Genomic DNA, 13,860 nt, shown 5'->3' on the forward strand with positions numbered 1-13,860 from the left:
AGATTGGGAGAAATCGAGCTCCGGGGATCTCCAAGCTTCAAAACTTTGATCTTAGCTTAAAAGTCTTTAAAAACAAAGTAAAAACTCATCAAAAACTTGAAGGGATTGAGGGAAAACACAAAATCAACCAAAGGAGGGCGAAATCTCACCTATTCCCGAAAATAGAGAGAGAAAACTCACCCATTTTCGGACATGGGGCCTTTTATAGGTGGCTGGCCAGACCACCTTCGGGGGCCAAAAGAGCTTCCGCAAGCTCCCTATGTTCAGCGGCCGAACCTGGGTTTTTCCTCCATGGCTTTTTCTTTCAAAACTCAATTTTCTTTCTTCATTAAAACTATAAAAACATGTAAAAATATTTTAAAAAAACATATTTTACCCTTCTAGAGGGTTCCGACATCCGAGATTCCACTGAAAAGTAGGAATTTTGATGCCGGGGTCTAGCCGGGTATTACAAGAAGACTAGGAAAGCAAGCAATTCGGTCTGAAGAGCCATCTAAACCCGAACCTACGCCTGAAGACCACTTCTGCGCTGAACCTTCACCTGAAACCACCAAATCGCACCACCAAGTTCCTGAAATGGCTGAAAATGTGGCACAACCTACTGTCCACAATGAACATGCTATCCATGAAGAAATTATACACCAAAATCCAGCCATGAGAGCTCCAATGCCAAGAGAAAGGACCATGAGAGAATTGGCCATGAGAGAATTGGCAACACCTGTAGGTGATCAAGCACCACTTTGCATCACCTATCCACCTCTGACAGTTCCCTTTAAATTGAAAACAGGTTTGATTCATCTTCTGCCTAAATTTAGAGGTTTTGAGAATGAAAATCCACACAAGCACTTAAAGGAATTTAACATTGTTTGTTCAACCATGAGGCCTCAAGGTATTTCTGAAGATCATGTTAAGTTAAGAGCTTTTCCTTTTTCACTTGATGATTATGTTAAGGATTGGCTATTTTACTTACCACCTGGATCAATTACTTCTTGGGATGACATGGTAATAACCTTCTTAAATAAATATTTCCCAACTCATAAGGCTATTGGTGTAAGAAGAGAAATCTCAAGTATTAGACAGAAACCATCTGAGGATTTATATGATTATTGGGAAAGGTTTAAAAGACTGTGTACAAGTTGTCCTCAACATGATATTTCTGATAAGGCATTAATAGAATTCTTCTATGGAGGATTGCTTTCATCAAAAAGGAGATTCATTGATGTAGCCTGTAGAGGATCCATTGCAGACAAGACACCTAGGGAAATGAGAGAACTGATCTCCACCCTTGCAGCCTCATCTAGGCAATATGGAGAAGAAAAGCAACTGTAGAGAGAAGCCAATGAGGTAAGTACATCTAATCTTTCCTCTCAAATTTCTGCACTAACCTCTGCCATGACAAATTTCATCATAGGCCAACCTCAACAAGCCCAGCCAACTAGGCCATGTGGGATCTGTGCATATGTAGGACACCCAACTTGTAACGACCCGAAAATCGGACCGCTACCGGCGCTAGGATCCAGATCGGCTTAAGGCCGCCGGGACCCGTAGCAAGCCTGACATGTAACCTGTAAACCTGTTTAATCCCATACATGATCAACAACATACATAAAAATTAAAACTTTTCTTTCATACATTCTACCATACACCAAACTCAACCTGTGCATGCACTGAACATATACATAATCATAAACTTGACCCCTCAGTGGGATCTCAAACTACCTTAAACCCCAACTACAACACATCAAACAACACAAATCCAACATACATTGTCCACAAACCAACATAAACCCAAAAACTCATAAAACCCTACACATGCATTTCTACTTCAAGAATCAACTTAAAACTCGTTAAAAACATGTAGTGAGCTCAAGATCGGCCCTTACCTCTTGTAGATCGAGAGGAAGACGACCCTAGCTCGGAGATGGGAGAGTTTTGAGTTCTTGAACCTCAAAGCTCCAAAACTCGCTTTAAACTCGAAAATCTTCAAAATAAAGTGAAAACTAGTGAAAATGGTGAAAGATTTGAAGGAAAGAACTCAAAGTTGGTGAGGAACGGCGGAAGGGCTCACCTTGGCCGAAAATGGGGAGAAAGCTCGCCCATTTCGGCTAAGGGGCTCTTTTATAGTGGCTGGCCAGGCCACATTCGGGAGCCGAACGTGCCTCCGCATGCATGCCATGTTCGGCGGCCAAACTTGAGGTTCGGCGGCCGAACCTGAGTTTCCCTCACTTATGCCTTCGGGGGCCTAAGGCTCACCCGAAATGCATGCATGTTCGGCGGCTGAACTTTGAGTTTCGGCGGCCGAACCTGAGTTTCCTCCAAGGGTGTTTTTATTCAAAAACTCATTTCCTCTTTACTTAAAATCATCAAAACATTAAAACATTTCATGAAAACATGGTTTTACCCTTCTAAAGGTCTCTGACATCCGAGATTCCACCGGACGGTAGGAATTCCGATACCGGAGTCTAGCCGGATATTACATTCTCCCCCCCTTAAGAACATTCATCCCCGAATGTTCCTCCACTAGCACATGCAAGGTACACAACATAACATACACATAAAGCACATGAAACATATAAGAAACTAACCTTAGAAAAGATAAGGGTATTGCTAGAGCATGGACTCCCGTGTCTCCCAAGTGCACTCTTCCATATTGTGGTGGTTCCAAAGGACTTTCACCATCGGGATTTCCTTGTTTCTTAGCTTCCTGATCTGGGTGTCTATGATCCGTACTGGCTGCTCAACATAGGTGAGATCTTCTTGGATCTCCACATCAGGCTCACTAAGAACCTTGCCCGGATCTGACACAAACTTCCTCAACATTGAAACATGGAAAACCGGATGGATTCTTTCCATTGAAGCAGGCAAATCTAGCTTGTACGACACATTCCCAATCTTCTGCAAGATTTCAAAGGGTCCGATGTATCGTGGGGCTAGTTTACCTTTCTTCCCAAAGCGAACCACTCCTTTCATTGGAGACACCTTGAGCAATACCAGATCCCCCCCTTGAAACTCTACTTGCCGTCTGCGGATGTCTGCATAACTCTTCTGTCTGCTTGCAGCAGTCTTGATTCTTTCTCTGATTATGGGTACCACCCTGCTGGTAATCTCTACTAGCTCAGGCCCTGCCAAGGCCTTTTCTCCAACTTCTTCCCAGCAAACAGGTGACCTGCACTTCCTTCCATATAAAGCTTCATATGGAGCCATCCCGATGCTAGCATGATGGCTGTTATTGTAGGCAAACTCCACCAAAGGTAGATGCTGCCTCCAAGAACCGCCAAAGTCCAGCACACACATTCTGAGCATATCCTCGATAGTCTGGATGGTCCTTTCTGACTGTCCATCAGTCTGGGGGTGGAAGGCAGTACTGAAATCCAACCTAGTACCCATGGCATTCTGCAGACTCCGCCAAAACCTGGAGGTGAACTGGGGCCCTCTATCGGACTCTATTGAAACAGGAACCCCATGCAGTCTGACGATCTCATCGACATACACCTGCGCCAATTTGTCCACAGAATAGCCACTCCTGACAGGGATGAAGTGAGCAGATTTGGTGAGTCTGTCCACAATCACCCATATGGAGTCCAATCTGTTGGACGCCGCCGGTAACCCCACTACGAAGTCCATAGCTATATTCTCCCATTTCCATTCTGGAATAGGTAGCGGGTTAAGCATCCCAGCCGGCTTCTGATGTTTCAGCTTCACCCTCTGACATACTTCGCAGGCGGACACAAACTGTGCCACTTCTTTCTTCATAGCTGGCCACCAATAAACCTTCTTCAAATCTTGATACATCTTGGTGGCTCCGGGGTGAACGCTGTATCTCGCATTATGAGCCTCCCTCAAAATGTCTCCTTTTAGCCCTATGTCATCTGATACACAAAGTCTGCTCCCATAGCGGAGGATCCCCTTACTGTCAAATCTGAACTCACTGTCCTTGCCTGACTGAACAGTCCTGGCAATCTTTACTAACTCTGGGTCCTCATGCTGTTTCTGAGCCACTTGCTCCAGAAACACAGGTGTCACTCTCATCTGGGCCACTAAAGTACCTGTACCAGATAACTCCAACTGTAGACCTTCATCAATGAGCTTGTAAAACTCCTTCACCACTGGTCTCCTCTCTGCCGTGATATGGGATAGACTGCCTAGTGACTTCCGGCTTAGGGCGTCTGCCACGACATTTGTCTTACCCGGATGATACTGAATCTTGCAATCATAGTCACTCAGCAGCTCTACCCATCTCCTCTATCTCAAATTCAAATCTCTTTGACTCAGGATGTACTGCAGGCTTTTATGATCTGTAAAGATCTCACATTTTACCCCATAGAGGTAGTGCCTCCACATCTTGAGTGCAAAGATTACTGCTGCCATCTCAAGGTCATGTGTGGGGTAATTCAACTCATGCTTCTTTAGCTGCCTAGAAGCATAAGCGATCGCCCTCTCATTCTGCATTAGTACACAACCCAGTCCCACACGGGATGCATCACAAAAGACTTTAAAGTCTTCATCACTAGATGGCAGAGCTAACACTGGTGCTGAAGTCAACCTCTTCTTAAGCTCTTCAAAACTCTCTTTGCACTGGTCGGTCCACACAAACTTCTTATTCTTCCTGGTCAACCTGGTCAGAGGGGCTGCTATTTTCGAGAAGTCCTGAACGAACCTCCTGTAGTAACCTGCTAAACCCAAGAAACTCCTGATCTCCGTCACTGAAGTGGGTCTAGGCCAGTTAGCTACAGCTTCCACTTTCTTGGGATCCACCTCTATCCCATTCTCTGACACTACATGCCCCAAGAACGAAATGCTCCTCAGCCAGAACTCACACTTAGAGAACTTGGCATACAAGCCATGTTCCCTCAAGGTCTGCAGAACCAACCTCAAATGATGGGCATGCTCCTCTGCATTCCTGGATTACACTAAGATATCATCTATGAAGACAATAACAAAGCGATCCAGGTATTGGTTAGACACCCTGTTCATGAGATCCATGAATGCAGCAGGGGCGTTGGTTAACCCGAACGACATTACAAGGAACTCAAAATGCCCATATCTGGTCCTGAAAGCTGTCTTTGGCACATCTTCTTCTCTGATCCTCAACTGATGGTACCCCGATCTCAGATCTATTTTGGAGAAACAACCTGCTCCGGCTAGCTGGTCAAATAGATCGTCGATCCTTGGCAATGGGTACTTATTCTTGGTAGTGACTTTGTTCAACTGCCTGTAGTCGATACAAAGCCTATGGGATCCATCTTTCTTTCTGACAAACAAGACTGGTGCACCCCAAGGTGAGGTGCTCGGTCGGATGAAGCCCTTTTCTACCAGCTCTTGCAACTGTTCTTTCAATTCCTTCAACTCAGCTGGAGCCATCCTGTAGGGAGGAATAGAGATCGGTCGGGTTCCAGGCATTAGTTCTATCTCGAACTCTATCTCCCTAGCAGGTGGTAAACCTGGCAGCTCGTCTGGGAAGACGTCTAGGAACTCTCTAACCACTGGCACCGAGGCGGGCTCTCTAACTTGACTGCTGAACTCTCTCACATGAGCCAAATACCCCTGACATCCCTTCCTAAGCAACCTACGAGCCTGAAGAGCTGATATCAGACCTCTAGGTGTACCCCTCCTGTCTCCCCTAAAGACAGCCTCTGACCCATCCTGACCTCTGAACCTGACTACCTTGTCCCTGCAGTCCAAGGTAGTACCATGGGTAGATAACCAGTCCATCCCTAGAATGACGTCAAAATCTGTCAAGTCTAGAACCACAAGGTCGGCGGAAAGGCATCTTCCCTCAACAAACACAGGACTACACTGGCAGACTGACTCTGCCTCTGATGGATCACACTTGGGTCCACTGACCCAGAGAGGACACTCTAACTCAGAGATCATCAACCCCAACCTCTAAACGGCTCTCGGAGCAATAAAAGAATGAGATGCACCAGGGTCCATCAAGGCATACACATCTGAACAACCAATGACTAAGTTACCTGCCACCATGGTGTTAGATGCATCTGCCTCCTGTTGAGTCATCGTGAAGATCCGTGCTGGAGCTGTTGGACCTTCACCTCTGAAACCCGCTGAAGAAGAGGCTGCCCCTCTCCCTCTGCCTCTGCCACTGGCCTGAGTCATGGCTGGAGCTGCTGGCTGAGCCACACTACCAGAAGCTGTCTGCTGAGACTGTGCTCCAAAAGCTGCCCTAGGACACTCCCGAGCCATGTGTCCCTCTTGCCCGCATCTGAAGCAGGCTGCTGTCCCAGCCCGGCAAACTCCCCTGTGTGGCCTACCACACTTTGTACAAACTGCGTTATCCGCACCAGAGCTCGAGCCACTCCCTAGTCCCAGACTGGACTTGACTTCGTTCCAAAAATTGTTCTTCTTGGGCTTCCTAGTGGTGTTACTCCACTTTTTGCTACCTAAAGCTGCTGCACTCAGAGAAGAAGAGCCTGGGGTCTTGGAACCAGAAGGCTGTGCCACTGACTGCTTAACTGTCCCCTGAACGATGGCACTGGCCTCAATTTTTCGGGCCATATCCACTATGGCATGGAAGCTCTCCCTATCTGCTGACTGGATCAAGGAGGAATATCTAGAGTGGAGTTTCATGATATACCTCCTTGACCTTTTCTGGTCTGTGTCAAGGTTTTGCCCTGCAAATGGTAACAGCTCCAAAAATCTGTCTGTGAACTCCTCTACACTCATATCATCGGTCTGCCTCAACTGCTCAAACTCTATCATCTTCAGCTCCCTTGAACTATCTGGGAAAGCCCATCCTGCAAACTCGTTTGCAAACTCTTCCCAAGACATGCTGTCTACCCTCGGGTTCACATAGTTCTTGAACCACTCTCGTGCCTTCTTGCACTTAAGCGTGAACCCAGCCATCTGAATGGCTCTACTGTCATCAGCCCCAATCTCATCTGTGATCACCTTAACCCTTTCAAGATACACAAATGGGTCATCCCCTTTTTCATACTGAGGAGCACCCAGTTTCATGTAGTCGGTCATCTTGACCTTGCTCCCACTGGCTGAGCTAGGTCTAGGAGGTTGAGTAACTGGGGCTGCTGGTTCTGTAGGTGGTGGAGGTGGTGCAACATTTTCTGAGGTAGGGTTTGCTGGATTTGGATAGTAAGGTAGGGGTGGATACATTGGGTATTGTGAATATGGTGGGTAGTAGGGTGGGTATGGCATATGTGTGGGATAAGGGGTGAAGCTAGGGTAATCCGAGGTACCTCCCATCGAATACCCGGGATTTTGTGAGAAGTGTGGGTAGTGGGGTGGCTGAACAAATCCCGAGGCCTGAGTGCCTCCTTGGGACTCTCCCATTCCCTCTTCTGACATGCTAACTCCCAAACTGCCATCCCTCCTCTGCTCTACATCCATATCATCCCCCATGTCTTCTGACATTCCTCCCTAAACTGTTCCCCTCACTGATCTGCTCCTACCCAGATCTAGAGACCTTCTAGGGTCTCTTACTGCTCTTTCTCTGTTAGACCTACTAGACATTGCCCTAGGCAATGTAGGAGGACGGGCGCTCATGCCCTCATCCTCAGGTGGCACTCCAGTCAATCGTGCAGATCGACGAGTTCCTCTCATCCTGTTTTCTGAAAAGCAGCACATAACAAGCAAACATTAGCATCATATGGTTCATGTGGGCACACATGAACCCTCATCACATACATCACATATCATTAATGCACATGCATATAATCATGGCATTTCACATCATCATGCAAGACAGGACTCCACATCCTATCCTAGTGGATATGATCTTCCTATTGTGCTTGACCTTCTATAACCTCTATGAGCCCGACACTCTAGGTCCGACCATATGAACCTAGGGCTCTGATACCATTCTGTAACGACCCGAAAATCGGACCGCTACCGGCGCTAGGATCCAGATCGGCTTAAGGCCGCCGGGACCCGTAGCAAGCCTGACATGTAACCTATAAACCTGTTTAATCCCATACATGATCAACAACATACATAAAAATTAAAACTTTTCTTTCATACATTCTACCATACACCAAACTCAACCTGTGCATGCACTGAACATATACATAATCATAAACTTGACCCCTCAGTGGGATCTCAAACTACCTTAAACCCCAACTACAACACATCAAACAACACAAATCCAACATACATTGTCCATAAACCAACATAAACCCAAAAACTCATAAAACCCTCCACATGCATTTCTACTTCAAGAATCAACTTAAAACTCGTTAAAAACATGTAGTGAGCTCAAGATCGGCCCTTACCTCTTGTAGATCGAGAGGAAGACGACCCTAGCTCGGAGATGGGAGAGTTTTGAGTTCTTGAACCTCAAAGCTCCAAAACTCGCTTTAAACTCAAAAATCTTCAAAATAAAGTGAAAACTAGTGAAAATGGTGAAAGATTTGAAGGAAAGAACTCAAAGTTGGTGAGGAACGGCGGAAGGGCTCACCTTGGCCGAAAATGGGGAGAAAGCTCGCCCATTTCGGCTAAGGGGCTCTTTTATAGTGGCTGGCCAGGCCACATTCGGGAGCCGAACGTGCCTCCGCATGCATGCCATGTTCGGCGGCCGAACTTGAGGTTCGGCGGCCGAACCTGGGTTTCCCTCACTTATGCCTTCGGGGGCCTAAGGCTCACCCGAAATGCATGCATGTTCGGCGGCCGAACTTTGAGTTTCGGCGGCCGAACCTGAGTTTCCTCCAAGGGTGTTTTTATTCAAAAACTCATTTCCTCTTTACTTAAAATCATCAAAACATTAAAACATTTCATGAAAACATGGTTTTACCCTTCTAGAGGTCTCCGACATCCGAGATTCCACCGGACGGTAGGAATTCCGATACCGGAGTCTAGCCTGGTATTACATAACTGATCAATGTTCTACGCTCCAAGAGGATAGCCAGCAAGTGAATGCCATTGGAGGATACAACAACCAAGTAAGACATGATCCATTTTCTAACACTTATAATCCAGGTTGGAGAGACCACCCCAATTTCAGCTATGGAAGGGCCAACAACAACCAGAACTATTAGAGCTACCAAAGAAATCAAGCTCAACCAGCACCTCCAAGTTCCAATAATACTCTTGATGAGGTAGTGAAGACTTTGCAAAGCCTCCAACAGCAAGTGGGACAAATGGCCACCTCCATAAGCCAGCTGCAATCCTAAGGTAAGCTCCCTTCTCAAACTGAAACTAATCCAAGACAGAATGTGAGTGCCATTACTTTGAGAAGTGGGAAAGAGCTTCAAGATGCGAGATATGAGGAAGAGAAGCAAGTTGCACAAGAGCCTGCGCAATCTGAGACCATCCCTGCGCAAACTGAAACACCTCCTGCGCAGAAGACTGATCACCAGGTACGTTTTTAAATTCCACCTCCTTTTCCAAAGAGATTTGAAAGAACACAAAAAGAAAAAGAAGAAAAGGAGATCCTTGAGACTTTTAGAAAGGTAGAAATCAACATACCTTTGCTAGATGTTGTTAAGCAGATTCCCAGGTACGCAAAATTTCTGAAAGAACTGTGTACCAATAGAAGAAAGCTTGCTGAGAGAGAAAGTAAGTTTAGGTGAAGTAGTTACTGCTGTTATTAAGAGAGAGCTCCCAACTAAATGTAAAGATAAAGGGATGTTTGCTATTTCTTGCAAGATTGGGAATGTTGGGATTAAGAAAGCTATGTGTGATCTTGGTGCATCCATAAATGTTATGCCTCTTTCCATCTATAATTCTCTGAATGCATGTGCACTGAAAGACACAAGAGTTGTGATACAATTAGATGATAGATCTGTGGTATATCCCATAGGTGTTCTAGAAGATGTGTTAGTTCAAGTAGATGAACTTGTCTTTCCTACAGATTTTTATGTGATTGATACTAAGGAAGACAGTTGCAATACTAGTTCTGACATCCTTCTTGGATGTCCTTTCTTGAGTACTGCTAGAACTAAGATTAATGTACATGATGGCACATTGACTATGGAGTTTGAAGGGGAAGTCATTAAATTTAATGTCTATGATGCTATGAAATATCCACATGATATGTCCCCTATTTATGGTCTTGATATTGTTGACTGCTTGAGCCAGGAAATTTTTGATAAAAATCAAGATGATATTCTGAACAATGATTTTTGCAGGGATACTGACTAGGTACAGATAGAGAGCCAGAAAGAACCAAAACTGAAGGAAACAGTCTGCAGCATCCAACAGGTGAACTGCAGACAACTACAGGAAGTACAGAAACCAATTGCACCACTTCAGAATGGAGCGCAAACCACTCCTGCGCAAGAAGAGGCACCTAAAAGCCTCTCAGGCGCATCCTTTCAGTTTCCAACGCAGTCCAGTCCTACCTTTCAGTCAAGTCCTATGCAGAAGGATATTCCTGAAATCAGTTCTGCCAGACAGTCAACATAGACACCTCATTGCTCGCCTAAACCACAGACTGCAGATTGAAAAGTTTCAGATTTAGATCTGAAGCCTCTTCCAGACCATCTGAAATACATGTACTTGGGAGCTGACAAGACACTACCAGTAATAGTGTCCAATGAATTGAGCCAACGTGAAGAAGCAAGCCTCTTGAGAGTACTGCAGAAACACAAAGGAGCCATAGGATGGACCATAGATGACATAAAAGGTAGTTCTCCTTCCACATGCATGCATAGAATACACATGGAAAAGGAATGCAAACCAGTCAGAGATGCTCAAAGAAGACTGAATCCACCTATGATGGAGGTAGTAAAGAAAGAAATAGTCAAGCTCCTTGATGCATGTATTATCTACTCAATCTCTGATAGCAAATGGGTAAGTCCTGTGCATGTAGTCCCAAAGAAAACTGGGATCACCATAGTCCCAAATACTGAAGGAGAACTTGTCGCCTCCAGAATTCAGAATGGATGGAGAGTGTGCATGGACTATAGAAAGCTAAATGCAGCCACAAGGAAAGACCACTTCCCACTGCCTTTCATTGATCAAATGCTAGGAAGGCTTGCAGGTAAGTCCCATTACTGTTGTCTTGATGGTTATTCAGGTTTTTATCAGATTCCAGTTGCTCCAGAGGACCAAGAGAAGACCACCTTCACTTGTTCTTTTGGCACTTTTGCCTTTAGAAGAATGCCATTTGGACTATGCAATGCACCTGCCACCTTTCAGCGATGCATGATGAGCATATTCTCTGACTATGTGGGTAAGACAATTGAAATGTTCATGGATGATTTCACAGTGCATGGTAACTCCTTTGAAGAATGCCTTGCCAACTTGGAAAAGATCCTACAGAGATGCCTTGAGTCTAACCTTGTACTTAATTATGAAAAATGTCATTTTATGGTTAATCAAGGTATGGTTTTGGGACATGTTGTTTCAGCTAAAGGAATTGAAGTAGACAAGGCTAAGGTAGACACAATTAAAAATCTTCCTTATCCTACAAATGTTAAAGAAATCCGTTCGTTCCTTGGTCATGCAGGATTCTATAGGAGATTTATAAAATATTTCTCCAAAATCACACAGCCATTATGTAAATTGCTCTAACAAGATGTGACATTTGATTTTGATGCAGGTTGCAAAACAGCATTTGATCTGTAAAGAAATTGCTTGTTACTGCCCTAATTATTCAAGCACCTGATTGGACTTGCCCTTTGAAATCATGTGTGATGCAAACAACTATGCAGTGGGAGCAGTCTTGGGGCAACGTGTGGGAAACTCACCCCATGTCATTCACTATGCCTCTCGCACACTGGATGCTGCATAAAGCAACTACTCAACAATAGAAAAGGAGCTCTTGGCTGTTGTATTTGCTTTAGAGAAATTCAGACCATATCTCTTGGGGACCAAAGTCATTGTCTATTCTGACCATGCAGCTCTATGATATCTGATCAAGAAAAAGGAAGCAAAACTGAGACTCATTCGGTGGATTCTGTTGCTACAGGAATTCGATCTGGAAATAAGGGACAAGAAAGGAAAGGAGAATCTAGTGGCTGATCACTTGAGCCGTCTTCCATCTAGCTCTGCACCATGCCCAGTTAAGGAAGGTTTCCCAGATGAACATCTGTTCGTCACTCATTCAACCTAAGTGGATCACGCCATGCACACCACACCCCAGGGGAGTACTGACTCGTGGTTGTCGAAGCCGGTCAAAAATAACCTTTCCGGTTATCAACAATCTTACAACTGCAGATAGTGGTAAAGGATCGAATCCACAGAGAATTGAAACTTATCTATTTTTCTCAACAAGACCAAGAGAATTAACTGAATGACAAGCTGAAAGCAAGTAACTGAAAGCGGAACAAAAATAAAGTGCAGTAAAAGTAAAAAGGGGGGTTTTGAGATTGATTTGATTAGCAAACTACTGAAAGCAATTAAATGAGCAAGTAATTAAATAAAAGGGAAATTCAATATGAGAAAGGTCTAGTTGAAGAGATGGATCCACTTTGGTTGTTTGGATTGATCATTGAAACTTATGTTTTCTTGATTGATTCAATAGATTAGATATGGAGATGGAAAACGCTTCTCACCACCATGTCTCTCCTTATGATTAAATCAAATAGGGAACGTCCTCCAATCAATTACTAATTAACAAATTGCCAAGGAACGTCCTTGGGCCTTAGGCATCAAAACAATTGTCAATTGCATGAAGAAATAGAGAGATCCAATCCTAGCTACCCAAATGCATGGAGATGTTGCTAGATCATACAATTCCTTAGTTATTACACCAAGTGTTCTTATGTTTGAATAATTCCAGCAATTACGGACTAAAAATTATCCAAACTAACAATCAATTACCTTGCAATCAAGAATCAAGTGGCCAATTTGATCAAAACAACAAAGTAATAATGGATTCAAGCACCAAATTGCATGAATATTGAACAAACCAAAGACAAATAGTTTATGTTCAGATCTCACAATCCATAAAACAACTTTAGTTTCAACAAATCTTCAACTAGAATAAAAGGTTTCACCACTCATGGCTGAAACAAAATAGAAAATAAAAGGGAAGAACAAGAGAAGAGGAACCGAATGGTGGAGAAGCTTGGTGCGCCTTGCCTTGGCCGAATGGGAGGTATGGATTGTGATGGTCGGCTGGCCTTTAGAAGAGTTTAAATATGTCTTGAGGTGCTATCTTAGGGTTTCTTGGCTGTCTATGAGTCTTTAAAAGGCTGCCCAAAATGCCCTTGGTCTTTGTTTGCTCTTTACCTTGCCGCCCATGCACATGTGTGAAGGAGGGAGGCGTGTGGCATGTGTGGCTTGTGCAAGAGTGGGTCTTTTGGTCTTTGCTTGCTCCCCAAGTGTCTTCAAGATGCTGCTCAAGGTGCCCAAGACTTGCCTTCACACCATCCTTGCTGCCCATGCACTAATAAGAAAGGTGGAGCCTCATTTGCAATTTGAATTTTGAATGTGCAAGGCATGAGGTGGCAAGCATGTGATCTTTGGATTTAGCTTCCTTAATAAGCTGGATTTTGAAATTCAACATTTGAATATGAATCTTGAAGATTTGAATTTCAAAATACTTTCCTTATTTGGCTCTTCATATGTGGCAACTTGAGACTTGGCTTCTTGAATAAGGAAAATGCTACTTGGAGATTTGAAATTTGAATTTCAAATTGCTTTGGCTGAATGTTCTTTCCTTCTTTGCCACTTTCCTTATTTAGAACTTTCCTTATTTAGCTTCACTTGAATTCAACTTGGCAGGCTTGCTCTCCTTTGCTCCATTTAAGGCAGTTTTCTCCAAAATGTCCTTTTTCACCATTTTCTGCAAAATAATCTCAAGAGCACTAAATTAAGCAGAAATCATGTAAATAATCATCAATAATATCAAGATAAAATGGACTAAAATATGCTCTATCAAGTACTCAGTTTCCTTTGCTCTTTATTTTTCTTAAATATTGAGGACAATGCATGATTTAGGCGTGG

This window comes from Manihot esculenta, chromosome 12, assembly GCF_001659605.2.
Source record: "Manihot esculenta cultivar AM560-2 chromosome 12, M.esculenta_v8, whole genome shotgun sequence".
Lineage (NCBI taxonomy): Eukaryota > Viridiplantae > Streptophyta > Magnoliopsida > Malpighiales > Euphorbiaceae > Manihot > Manihot esculenta.